A 14,872-nucleotide genomic window follows, 5' to 3' on the forward strand; every position below is an offset into this window, starting at 1 on the left:
ATCATATTTCATACATTTGATTCAGGTGGGTTATTAACTCCCATTTTTACCCCATATACAGATTGCAGAATCACATCGGTTACACATCCACATTTTTACATATTGCCATACTAGTATCTGTTGTATTCTGTTTGCAGGCTCTTCTTTGTCTATTTCTTCTCTTGCTGTTTTCACTGTTCCTGCTGCACCATTTTCATTATGGTCATCATCACCATCAAAATTTGTTTACTTGCCCTGAAACTGTACTTTTCCCTTAGACCCAGGCTGGGCAGCTTTATTACCTTTTCCTTTTCCTTCAAATCTGCGACCTTTTGACTTCCATTTGTCTAGGGATTCTTGTTGGTCTCCTATGATTTTTTTTTTCAAAGTTGCTTTTTCCACACCTCCTAGTACTTCCTAAGTCACTTTTTTGTTCCTTAAGTGTAGGTTACCATTGGTTTTATCCAGCGCTTCCTTGGCTTTTTCTTTAAAGTGAATAATTTCCTCTTTTGCTCCTCTGAAAAGTCTATCCATTTTATTTCACCATTTGAACAAAGGAAGTGCAGATCTTTTCTATGAGTCTGATCATCTAAGTCACCTGAAAATTTTAGCAAACGTGATCTTTTCTTCTGGAAATTTCAACATCTTCTGCTAACTTTTGTTTTTCTTCTTGCTCTTGTTTAGCTTTTAACTTAGCTTTCCACTTTTCCTTCCTTCCTTCCTTCCTTCCTTCCTTCCTTCCTTCCTTCCTTCCTTCCTTCCTTCCTTCTTACTTTCTTTTTTCTTTCTCTTCCTCCTCCTCCTCCTCCTTCTCTCTTCCTCCTCCTCCTCATTCTCCTCCTTCTTTCTCCTTCTTTTCAAAGTAATCTTCCTTAAAAAGTATTAGCAGATATGTGTCTTTGTACTTTTGTCTAGGGGTCTCTGCAAACTCCTTAGCAGAGTCAACACTATCAAACACAGCAAATACTGATCCCTTAAATGCTTTGTGCTATGTTCTTCTCATCTGAATATTCAGTACTTAATCTTTATCTTCTAGCCATTCTTTTATGTCTTCAAGGGAAGCATGAGCTGAGAAGCCTTTAATATAAACAGATCTGTGTTTTACATCATTTTTATACTCCTAGGTCACATCTGGGAGGGGTTTGCTTAGAGATCTTCAGATTTTAGTTTTGTCTTCATTGATTTTCAGAGGTTCTGCTTTAGATTTGCTTAACGCTTTCACTATTATATTAAAGTCTGTTGTTAGATGGTTTAACATGTTGAATTTTATCATTATTTCCAAAGGTACCCAGCCTTCATCCAATTTGATCTGTTCCTTTAAAAAAATCGTCTCTCGGCAAATTGAAGTCTCCAAAATAATATTCCATTTGATGACAGGTTTTGGCCTCCAGAGAGTCATTTTTTTCATTAGCACCACTTTCAGCCCTTGTGGCTATCTAACAGCAATAGAATGTCTGCACTTCACAGTGTGGCTGGCTGGCCTAAGACAAATTCTTGATAGATCTTCTGGGATACAGAAAAGTAGGGAACACTTCAGCACAAATATTATGGAGCCATAATTATCCAAATACCAAAAGCAAACAAAAAGGTCATAAGAATAGAAGAACTATATATATATATATATATATATATCCAATGTCCCTTTTGAAAATATGCACAAAACGACTTAACAAAACAGTAGCAAATCAACCTAGCAATAGGTAAAAAAGGATTTTGCATCCTAACCTAGTGGGCTTTATCAAAGGAATGCAAAGCTGGTTTACCTTTCACAATCAAACTGTATAACATAGCATATCATTAGATGAAAAAAGAAAGAAGAACTACTTAAGATATTTTCTTTTGAAAGGAATCAACATTCATTCATGACAAAAAACCTCTCCAAACGACTTGAACATCTTCACACTGTCAATGTTAAATTTGGAAAAATATTCCTTCTAAAATCATACTTGATGGTCAAAGACTAAATACTTCCCCCAAACCCTAGAAAAATGCAGAGAAACCTGCTTTTCCTGCTTATGTTCAAATGTGCTCTGAACGACTTAATTTGTGCATTAAAAGAAGTGAAGGATATACAATGTATAGAGATTAAAAAGGAAGAAATAAAACTAGCTCAATTCATAGAAAACATGATTATCTCCATATAAAATCATCAGATATATTAAAAATAGCTATTAGAGCTAAAAAGTGGAGTTTTAAAGGTAAGAGGATATAGTGCAGCATACAAAAAATCAATTATACTTCTATAAACTAACAATTTAAAAGTGAATTGAAATATACAATTTATAGTAGAATTAAGAACAGAAACTAGGCAGGTATAAATTTATCAAAATGTGTGCAAACATTTCACTGTGAAAACTACAAAGCTTTAATGAGAGCAATTAAAGAAAACCTAATTAAATAGAGAGATACACTGTGTTCAAGGATATTCTAAAAATCTCAATTCTCCCCAAATTGATTAACAAAATCACAATTATACAAAACAAAACCACAACAGCCAGTGTTACAGATTGATAAACTGCTGCTAAAATTTATATGGAAAAATAAAAGATATTTTTAATGAAATAAATGAAAATAAAGAGAAAAAAAGAAAGAAAGCAAAAAATAAAATTCGACATTCTTACTTTACCTGATTTTGAGACTATGTATAGCACTCCACTGACCAAGGCAGTGTGTCATTGGAGAAAGAATAGTTGCATCAATCAGTGAAACAGATTACAATCTAATATTAAATGTATTCACAAAATTTTAAATTATTGGAAAAATATTAAGAAAATTTAATAGAAAAAGGATAGTCTTTTTAATAAATAATGCTAGAAAATTTGAACATCCAAATTCCAGAAAATGAAGACAATTCTATTTAACATCATAGAAAAAATTCTGCATAAAATAAATCTATTTAATAAACCCGCTCCCCACCTCATATTGCTCATATTCCTGAGAAGGAAAGATGAGAAATTTTGAGCTCCAACCAGCAACATGATGAGCAACACAAAAAGAAGAAGGACTCTAGAGCCTGTGACTACTATCTTTGTGCTCAATACATACCTCAAGAAAAACATAAAACATATTTATGTACCTAAATGTTAAAGCTAAAATGTGAGTCCTAGAAGATGGAGAAGTCGAGGAAATTTCTTTCCAAGCTGCTCAATTGGTGTGAGACCAGGAATGCAAATAAACAGCTTCTCAGTGAGGTGGGTGAAATAAGGAATTTTGCTGGTATTTAATACTGGACTCTCAGAATAGCTTAAAGACTCAGAAGGTTGGATATAATAAAATAAAAGAAACCCTATCACCAGTGCTGGTGGCCACCCAAGTGGATCCACCCTAGGCAAATTGGGGAAGAGAACTAAAACAACCTGCATTTCAGGTGGCACCATAATGTGTCTTGATATGGAAAAAGCAGAGATCCAGAACACTGTTGAACTGATCCAGTGGGTGAGTAACTATATCTTGATGTAGGAAAGATGCTGCATATGGATAGCCAATGCAGATGCCATTTTTTCCACTGTGCTATGTCAGCCGGCAGCTGGTGCCCAGACCTGTGCAATCCAAGCTGTTTGAAAAACAGACCAAGCCAAGGTCTGCACCATGACTCAGAGTGCAACTAGAAAATCAAGAAAAATTCAGGTGGAGAGTGATTCACCAATGGGAATACAGGACATCCAAACCAAAAGATTCCAGATTCCTTTCAAACCTTTTGAATCTGGAGGCTCATAGGACCAGCTGGGGGAAGTCTAAGAATTTTGATAGGGTGGGTGGGAATGACTGTGTACTTGTGACTGAGCCAGAGAGGCTGGAAAGGACAAGACCCACAGGTGGCAGAGGGGTGAAGGACTGGCTTCTTCACCACTCAAGCAGAACCCAGGGCGACTCCTGGGGTTCAGACTCCCAGTGTGGATCTCTTGCTGGGCTCGGGAGGGTGCTGATTTAAAATCTTCAGATGAATTGCCATTCAGTGAAACACTGGAGGACTAAGTAGACCTAAACCACACCTTCAGAGAAAACCCCCACTGAGAGTGGAGAAGACAACATTCTCCAACCTGCTCCCACCTCATATTGCTCATATTGCTGAGAAGGAAAGATGAGAAATTTTGAGCTCTAGCCAGCAACATGATGAGCAATAAAAAAAGAAGGACTCTAGAGTCTGTGACTACTAACTTTGTGCTCACTACATACCTCAAGAAAAACATAAAGACACTTGGAAACAGACAACCAATATATATTATCATGGATAATTTTTGAACAACTGCAATTAAAAAGAATTCCTTAATTTTCCATCAAGGAACCCTCCCCAACCTCTGGTGAGACTGCAAATTGGAGCAACCAATTTGAATGGTTCCTGGACAGATGTATATAAACATATGTGTGTCGCTTTTCTCATTTCTAGCAGTTTTGAAGGTAGTTATTTTCATGTCTTTGTCTTTTGAGGGCTATGGTTTTTGATTAGTATATTTTGGTTTTGTTTTGTATTGTTTTTCACTTGTCCATATCTCTTGATTCTCTTTCTATCTTTTCTTTTGCTGACAGCCAAATTCTATTATATTCTCTTTCATACTTCCTTTATTTTTTTTACTTCTGCTTCTCTCCTCCTTTCTCATAATCATCACATCCAACATCTCTTCTGCATTCTCCTTCTTCACTGTTTGAAATAGCAAACCTTTTTGAATACTTTCTGTTTTTACAGATGGCAATTCTTTACCATTTCTGTCTATTAAGGCAATTAATATTGTAGATGGCATCATAGGAACTATTTAGCTTAACACTATATATCATCTGCATTAGCTGTTGTTATTTGTCTCCCCATTAAAAAATGAGGTATATAAACTTTTAGCAACATGGTAAGTTTATAGGTAGAAGTTCTGTCAACTCAATTCATACAGATATATAGATAGACACACAAACAATATGAAAAAACAAGGGAACAAATCATCCTATATGAGCCAAAATATCTCAATGACAGGATCCACTAATATGACAGTGGAGAAAATGATCTGTCAGATAAAAGACAATGTAATGGGTTGAATCATTACGTTGAGAGAAAATTACAAATGAGAGAAAATACAGAAAGTGAAAGATAATTTCAATAAAGACAGGGAGATTCCGAAAAAGAACCAAATGGAGCTCCTCAAAATGAAGAAATCAATAAATCAAATTAAAAATGTAATAGAAAGTGCATCACCAGAATACTAGATCACTTGGATGATAGAGTTTCATGCAATGAAGACAAAATATATACACTTGAAAACAAAGTTGTTCATGGAGAAAAGTTGTTAAGAGGTCATGAACATAATTTTCAACAAATATAGGATACAATGAAAAGGCCATATTTAAGATTCATCATCAGATAGGGGAAGTCTCTGAAATACAAACTAAAGGAATGCACAATCTTTTCAATGAAACAGTATCTGAATACTCTAAATAGGACTCTAAATATATAAAATTACAACAGATCCACATCAATGGAGTTTATTATAAAAATGTCCAACATACAAAATAAGGATAGAATTTTAAAGACTGCTCAAGCAAAACTACAGGTCACATTTGGAGGTAAACAAATCCAGATTTCAGGTGATTTTTTTTTCAATCTAGACTCTAAACACTAGGAGGTCTTGGAATCATATACACCAAGTTCTGAAAGAAATAAAAACTACTATATGCAGCAAAATTAAGCTTCAGATTGAAAGATGAAATAAAAGCCTTCTACAGTGAACAAAAGTTAAAAGAATTCATAACTATAAAGCCTGCACTATAAAACATACTTATAAAATATTTCAGGAAGAAATAAAAAATAAAATTAAAAACCATCAGAGGAAGAAACTACATTAGAAAAATGGTCAATAAAATGAGAAACTGAATATAAATTAAAAACCATAAATAAATAAAAATAACAGAGATTAAAAATGATTTCTGTAAAATAACATTCAATGTCAATGGCCTAAACTCATCAACTAAAACACAGAATGGCAGATTGGATTAAAACAAAAGACCCAACAATGTGCTGTCTCCAAAAGACTCAACTCATAGACAAAGACACTTCCGGTAAAAAGACTGAAAAAAAAAAAAAACACATCAATAACACGGATCTCATAAAGAAGCAGAGGTCCCTGTGCTCATATCAGATAAAGAGGACTTCAAGCCTAATTTAATCAAAAGGGGAAAAGAAGGCCATTTCATACTACTTAAGGAAATTGTACATCAACAAGTAATAACAATCTTAAATATTTATGCACTAAACAATGGAACATCTATGTACATCAAATAAACCCTTCTCAATGTCAAGAAATAAACAGATCACACACAATAATACTGGATGACTTTAACATGCCTTTCTTATCAGTGGCTATGTCTTTCAAACAAAAAACAAAATAAAAATCTATAGAATTAGGAAATGCATTTAATAATTTAGACTTAATAGACATATAGAATATTTCATTCATCAATATCCATCAATTACTGAATACACTTTCTTCCCACCCACACATGGATCCTTCTAAAATTGACCATATCCCAGACTACAAAGCAACTCTTAACAAATAAAAAAATAAAGATAATACCTTACATTTTATAAGATAATAATAGACTGAAGTTAGAAATCCACGATAAGATAAAAAACAGAAGCTACTCTACACCTGAAGACTAATGAATGTTGAATGTTGAATGGATAGCAGAAGATACCAGAAATGGAATAAAAAAGACTTAAAGGTAAATGAGAATAGTGACTCAATGTATCAAAATCTCTGGGACACTCTACAGGCACTTCTAACAGGAAGTATAGCATTCAGCTCATTCATTACAAGAACAGAAAGTAACTAAATGAATACTCAAACATTACATATAAAGGCCCTAGAAAAAGAAGTAGAGCAGTAGAAGACAAGAAATAATTAAAACCAGGATCAAAATCAATAAAATTGAAACAAATAAAAAACAATTCAAAAAAATCAATGAAACAAAAGTCAGTTCTTTGAAAAAATTAAATAAGATAGATAACCTTTAGCCAACCTAACCAAAAGTAAAAAGAAAAAAATCCTCAGATTACTAAAATTCATGATGAAAAAGGAAACATTACCACAGACAATACTGAAATATGGAATATAATCAGAAAGTATGTTGAAAATTTATAATCCAATAAATTAGAAAATCTTGAAGACATCAACAAATTTCTAGAGACATATTACTTACTCTAGTTAAATCAGAAGTACATAGAAAATTGAAACAGATCAATTTTAAGCAAGAACTTGAAATCACCCTCAAAAACCTATCAAAAAAGAAAAGCCCACAACCAGACAGTTTCTCAGTGGAGTTTAACCAGACAGTAAAAGAAGAACTAACATGACTCCTCCTCAAATTATTCCATGAAATAGAAAAGGAGAGAACCCTTCCAAACTGATTCTGTGAAGATAGTATCATCCTGGTACCCAAACCAGGCAAAGACACATCAAGGAAAGCAAACTTCAGACCAATATCCCTAATAAACATAGATCTAAAAATTCTTAATTAACATACTGGCAAATCACACACAGAAACATATTTTAAAGGTAGTGTGCCATGAGCAAGTGGATTTTATCTTAGAGATGCAAGGTTAGTTCAACATATGGAAATCAATAAACATAATTCATCACATTGGGCTGGGCTTGTGGCTCAGTGGTAGAGCACTTGCCTAGCATATGTGAAGCACTGGGTTTAATTCTTAGCATCACATATAAATATGTAAAATAAAGGTCCTTTGACAACTAAAAATATATTTTAAAAAGTTTCATCATAACAACAATTACTAATAGGGCATTATGTAAAATTGTGGATGTGTAACCGACGTGATTCTGCAATCTGCATTGGGGGTAAAATTGGGGGTTCATAACCCACTTCAATCTAATATATGAAATATGATATGTCAAGAGCTTTGTAATGTTGTGAACAACCAAAAAAAAATTAAAAAAAAAAAAACAGACAAGAATCACATGATTACCTCAAAAGATGCCAAAAAAGCATTTGAAAAAATACAGCATCCATTCATGCTCAAAACACTAGAAAAACTATGAATATAAGGAAAATACGTCAATATTGTAAAAGTTATATATGTTAAACCCAAGGCCAATTTCATACTAATCAGAGAAAAATTGAAAGCATTTCCTCTAAGAACTGGAACAAGACAGGGATGCCCAATTTTATCACATCCATTCAACATAGCCCTTGAAAATATAACCAAAGCAGTTAAACAGAAAAAAGAAATTAAAGAGATATTAATAGGAAAAGAAGAACTCAAACTATCCTTATTTGTTGATAATATGATTCTATATTTAGAAGACCAGAGAAACTCCACCAGAAAAAAATTCCAGAACTCATAAATGATTTCAGCAAAGTAGCAGAATATAAAATTCACATTTATTAATCAATTGCATTTCTATACACAAGTGACAAATCAACTGAAAGGGAAGTTAGGAAAACAATCCTATTCACAATAGCTTCTAAAAAGAAAATAAAATATTTGGGAATTGAGGTAACAAAAGAGGTGAAAGATCTCTACGATGAAAAGTACAGAACACTAAAGAAAATTGAAGAAGACCTTAGAAGATAGAAAGATATTTTATGTTCTTGGATAGACAGAATTAATATTGTCAAAATGGCCATACTACCAATAGTGCTCTACAGATTTAACATAAATCCTATTAAAATTTCACTTATATTCTTCATAGAAATAGAAAAGGCAGTCATGAAAATCATTTGGGAAAAATAAGAGTCCCAGAATAGCCAACAAAATCCTTAGTAAGAGAATTGAAGCAGGAGAACTTACATTATGCTACAGAGCTATAGTAACAAAAACAGCATGATATCAGCACCAAAACAGGCATGAACACCAATGGAACAGGATAGAAGACACAAAGACAAACCCACATAAATACCATTATCTCATGCTAGACAAAGGTGCCCAAATCATACACTGGAGAAGAGATAGCCTCTTCAAAAAATTTATTGCTGTGAAAACTAGAAAGCCATATGTAGCAGAATGAAATTTCACCAATATTTCTCACCCTGCACAAAACTCATGTCAAAGTAGGTCAAAGACTTAGGTATTTGATCAGAAATTCTGCACCTACTCAAAGAAAAAAGTAGGTCCAACACTCCAACATGATGGCTTAGAAATTGACTTCCTCAACAAGACCCCTAAAGCATTACAAGTAAAGAAAAAAATCAATAAATATGATGATATCAAACTAAAAATCTTTTTTCACAACAATGAATCAAGTGTGTGAAGAGAGAACTTACAAAATGGGAGAAATCTTTGCAACCTGCACCTCAGATAAGGCATTATTTTCAGAATATACAAATAATTTAAAAAGGTTAACACTAACAAAACAACCCAATCAATAAATGGGCAAAGGAACTAAACAGATACTTCTTAAATGAAGAAATATGAAAAGTCAAGAAATACATGAAAAAATGTTCAGCATTTCTAGTAATTTGAAAAATTCCAATTAAAACTACACTGAGATGTCCCCTCACTCCAGTTGGCATGCCAATTATCAGGAATATAAGTAGCAATAAATGTTGGCAAGGATGTGGGGAAAAGAGTACACTCATATATTGTAGTGGGACTGCAAATTAGTGCAATTACTCTTGAAAGCTGTATGGAGATTCCTCAAATCTAGCACTAGAAATGAAACCAATAATTGACCTGTTATAACACTCCTGAGTATATATCTAAAGGAGTTAAAATCAGCATACTACAGTGATGCTATTCGGTCAGCCCACCGAGGAAGCCAGCGGCCACCATCTTGGAGAGCTGACATCACCATCGCCAGTTTTCAACAGATTGCAGCAGTGATAGAACAGGTCTGTGACATTTAGACCACCTCCCATACAGCGGGGAAATCACATAAAATCTCTCCCCAGCTTTCCGGGGGCGTGATTAACAGAGTGAGCATGAATAGAGGCATGGGGGAAAGGTAAAGGCACCTGACCTCCAATTCCCCCCTCCCACCAGCGGCAGAAAGGAAACCTGTCTCGCCAGCTCTCAGAGGAGGGGCTAGTGCAGGGAATCAAAACAATAAGGTGCTGGTTCCCAAAAGCCGCACTCCAAGTCCAGGAAACTGCAGGCCCAGAGGGTAGTTTGAACTGCCGAGAGGTATCACACTGGGAAAGGCCTGGCTGACAGGAGAAGCCAGGGGAGTAGAAACCAGGAATAAACCTAAGCTAACAGGTTTTGAGAGGCACCAGTGGGGGAAGGAGGGAGCGGCCTCACATGGATTGTTTCCTACAGCCAGAAGGCAAAATCTTGGCACGGAAGGCACAGCACCACCTACTGGAAGCGAAGAAAATAGAAGCCTAACAGCGTCCCTTTTTTCTTTTAATTTTTTTTTAAATTTTTTAATTTAAATTTTTTTTCTTTTCTATAATTATACTATTATTTTTTAAATGTAATTTTTATTTTACTGCATTTTATTATTATTTCTTTTTATTATCATTTCCTTTTATTTTCTATTCTTTTCTCTTTCTTTCCTCTCTCCCTCTCTCTTTCTTGGTTTGCTTCCTTACCTTTTCCCCATCTTTCCTCTTAAGCATGACCAACCAGATTACGTACAACTTACTAAATGCAAATAGATGAGTACTATGAATCGGTCCATAGTCCACCTAAGCCCTAAACTACCCCCAAGTACTCCTGTCTAATCTCTTGTTAATATCCACCTGCATTTGAGCAACTCCCCAAAGAAGATAACATATACTAACCTCCATACCATCAAAGTGCCGGACCTCAACATAAAATCCTCAGTTCAAACCTCAATTCTATACATCCCATCAAATTCTGTAGGCCTTTAATGAAGCTAATGAATTTACCTTAAATCACAATTAGATCAAACATCTCTAAACATTGTCTCCCAACACAAAGGAGAGATATTGGAACTATAAAAACCAAAACAAATTTAAAGAAGAAAACAGAAACACAGCAGTCAAACAGAGTTGGAAAGTAGCATGAACAACATGAAAAAACAAGGGAAAAAAGGATTACAAACAATGCAGGACAACTTAAATTCACAGGAGAACTTAGAGGCATCAGAAAAATGGACAGAGAAAGAACTCAAGGCATACCTAACTCAGATGGAACGAAATCTTAGAGAAGACATTAGACAGCAAGTCCAAACAATGAAAGTATACTTTGAAAATGAATTACATAGGCAAATTCAATGGCAAAGAATGAGCTCTACCAGGAGATAGAGATTTAAAAAAATCAAACAGTAATTCTAGAAATGCAGGAAACCATAAACCAAATTAAAAACTCAAATGAGAATATTACAAATAGACTAGATCAAATAGAAGTCAGAACATCAGATAATGAAGACAAAATGTATCAACTTGAAAAGAATATAGTCAACACAGAAAGGATGCTAAGAAATCACCAGCAATCTATCCAAGAGATATGGGATGTCATAAAAAAAACCGAACTTGAAAGTCATTGGGATAGAAGAAGGTATAGAGGTTCAAACCAAAGGGATGAATAATCTATTGAATGAAATAATCCTAGAAAACTTCCCAGATATGAAAGATGGAATGGATTGCCAAATCCTGGAAGCTTACAGGACCCCAAACATACAAAACCGTAATACACCAACTCCAAGACACATAATTATGAAGATATCCAACATACAGAACAAGGAGAGAATATTAAAAGCTATGAGAGAAAGAAGGCAGATTACATTCAGGGGTAAAATAATTAGGTTAATGGCTGATTTTTCATCACAGATGTTGAAAGCAAGAAGATCCTGGAACAACATATTTCAAATGCTGAAAAATAATGGAATCCAACCAAGAATACTGTATCCAGCAAAATTAAGCTTCAGATTTGACAATGAAATTAAAATATTTCACGATAATCAAAAGTTAAAAGAATTTGCAGCCAGAAAACCAGCACTTCAAGGCATTTTGAGCAAAACACTACAAAAAGAGGAATTGAAAAACAGCACCCAAAACTAACATTGGGAGGTAACTCAGTAAAGGGAAGAAAAAAAAATAACCAACAAGGAAAAAACGAGCCATGTTAAAATAAATAAATAAATAAGCATGACTGGTAATACAAACAATATATCAATAGTAACCTTAAAATTTAATGGCTTAAATTCACCAATCAAGAGACAAAGGCTAGTAACCTGGATTAAAAAAACAAATCCAACAATATGCTGCCTTCAGGAGACTTATATGATAAGAAAAGGCATACACAGGCTGAAGGTGAAAGGTTGGGAAAAATCATACCACTCACATGGTCCTCAGAAGCAAGCAGGAGTGGCCATACTCATATCAAATAAAATCAACTTCAAACCTAAGTTAATCAAAAGGGATAAAGCAGGGCACTATATACTATTAAAAGGAACCATCCAGCAAAAAGAGATAACAATTATCAATATGTATGCACCAAATAATGGTGCTGCAACATTCATAAAACAAACTCTCCTCAAGTTCAAGAGTCAAATAGACCACAACACAATAATTATGGGTGACTTCAACACACTGCTCTGCCATTGGACAGATCCACAAGACAAAAGCTGAATAAAGAAACTATAGAACTCACTCAACATCACAATCAATAACCTAGACTCATCCCTGGGATGCATGGCTGGTTCAATATACGGAAATCAATAAATATTATTCACCACATCAACAGTCTTAACAATAAGAACCACATGATCATCTCAAAAGATGCAGAAAAAGCATTTGACAAAGTAGAACATCCCTTTATGTTCAAAACACTAGAAAAACTAGGGATAACAGGACCTTACCTCAACATTGTAAAAGCTATATATGCTAAGCCTCAGGCTAGCATTATTCTGAATGGAGAAAAACTGAAGGAATTCCCTCTAAAATCTGGAACAAGACAAGGATGCCCTCTCTCACCACTTCTATTCAATTTAGTTCTTGAAATACTAGCCAGAGCAATTAGACAGACAAAAGAAATTAAAGGCATAAAAATAGGAAAAGAAGAACTTAAATTATCACTATTTGCGGATGATATGATACTATATCTAACAGACCCATAAGGGTCTACAAAGAAACTATTAGAGTTAATAAATGAATTCAGCAAAGTGGCAGGATATAAAATCAACACACATAAATCAAAGGCATTCCTGTATATCAGCGACAAATCTTCTGAAATGGAAATGAGGACAACCACCCATTCACAATATCCTCAAAAAAAATAAAAACTCGGGAATCAACCTAACAAAAGAGGTGAAAGACTCATACAATGAAAACTACAGAACCCTAAAGAGAGAAGTTGAAGAAGACCTTAGAAGATGGAAAAATATACTCTGTTCATGGATAGGAAGAACTAACATCATCAAAATGGCGATATTACCTAAATAAAGTTCTCTATAGGTTTAATGCAATGCCAATCAAAATCCCAAGGGCACTTCTTGTAGAAATATATAAAGCAATTATGAAATTCATATGGAAAAACAAAAGACCCAGAATAGCAAAAGCAATTCTAAGCAGGAACTGTGAGTCAGGAGGTATAGCAATACCAGAGTTCAAACTGTACTACAGAGCAATAGTAACAAAAACAGCATGGTACTGGTACCAAAAGAGGCGGGTGGACCAATGGTACAGAATAGAGGACACAGAGACCAATGAACAAAATTACAACTTTCTTATATTTGATAAAGGGGCTAAAAGCATGCAATGGAGGAAGGATAGTATCTTCAACAAATGGTGCTGGGAAAACTGGAAATCCATATGCAACAAAATGAAACTGAATCCCTTTCTCTCGCCATGCACAAAAGTTAACTCAAAATGGATCAAAGAGCTTGATATCAAATCAGAGACTCTGCACCTGATAGAAGAAAAAGTAGGCTCTGATCTACATATTGTTGGGTTGGGCTCCAAATTCCTTAATAGGATGCCCATAGCACAAGAGTTAATAACTAGAATCAACAAATGGGACTTACTCAAACTAAAATGTTTTTTATCAGCAAGAGAAACAATAAGAGAGGTAAATAGGGAACCTACATCCTGGGAACAAATTTTTACTCCACACACTTCAGGTAGAGCCCTAATATCTAGAGTATATAAAGAACTCAAAAAATTAAACAATAAGAAAACAAATAACCCAATCAACAAATGGGCCAAAGACCTGAACAGACACTTCTCAGAGGAGGACATACAATAAATTAACAAGTATATGAAAAAATGCTCACCATCTCTAGCAGTCAGAGAAATGCAAATCAAAACCACCCTAAGATACCATCTCACTCCAGTAAGATTGGCAGCCATTATGAAGTCAAGCAACAATAAGTGTTGGCGGGGATGTGGGGAAAAGGGAACACTTGTACACTGATGGTGGGACTGCAAATTGGTGCAGCCAATTTGGAAAGCAGTATGGAGATTCCTGGGAAAGCTGGGAATGGAACCACCATTTGACCCAGCTATTGCCCTTCTCAGACTATTCCCTGAAGACCTTAAAAGAGCATACTACAGGGATACTGCCACATTGACGTTCATAGCAGCACAATTCACAATAGGTAGACTGTGGAACCAACCCAGATGCCCTTCAATAGATGAATGGATAAAAAAAATGTGGCATTTATACACAATGGAGTATTATGCAGCACTAAAAAATGACAAAATCATGGAATTTGAAGGGAAATTGATGGCATTAGAGCAGATTATGCTAAGTGAAGCTAGCCAATCCCTAAAAAACAAATGCCAAATGTCTTTTTTGATATAATGAGAGCAACTAACAGAGCAGGGAGGAAGAGCAGGAGGAAAAGATTAACATCAAACAGAGACATGAGGTGGGAGGGAAAGGGAGAGAAAAGGGAAATTGCATGGAAATGGAAGGAGACCCTCATTGTTATACAAAATTACATATAAGAGGTTGTGAGGGGAATGGGAAAAAAACAAGGAGAAAAAT

The 14,872-nt window shown here is 34.7% G+C and overlaps 1 pseudogene across 1 annotated transcript; it reads right to left on the reverse strand.

The window, feature by feature from the left end:
- Positions 1-396: 396 nt before the first annotated feature.
- Positions 397-9,834, reverse strand: LOC308654715 (lupus La protein homolog; annotated as a pseudogene). Its single transcript has 3 exons — positions 9,727-9,834; positions 820-1,415; positions 397-696 (listed from the first exon to the last, which is right to left on the reverse strand). The product of its transcript is annotated as a lupus La protein homolog (transcript).
- Between the last annotated feature and the right edge of the window lie 5,038 nt (positions 9,835-14,872).

The sequence above is a fragment of the Spermophilus citellus genome, assembly GCF_964194105.1.
Source record: "Spermophilus citellus genome assembly, chromosome: 8".
NCBI classification, from domain to species: Eukaryota; Metazoa; Chordata; class Mammalia; order Rodentia; family Sciuridae; genus Spermophilus; species Spermophilus citellus.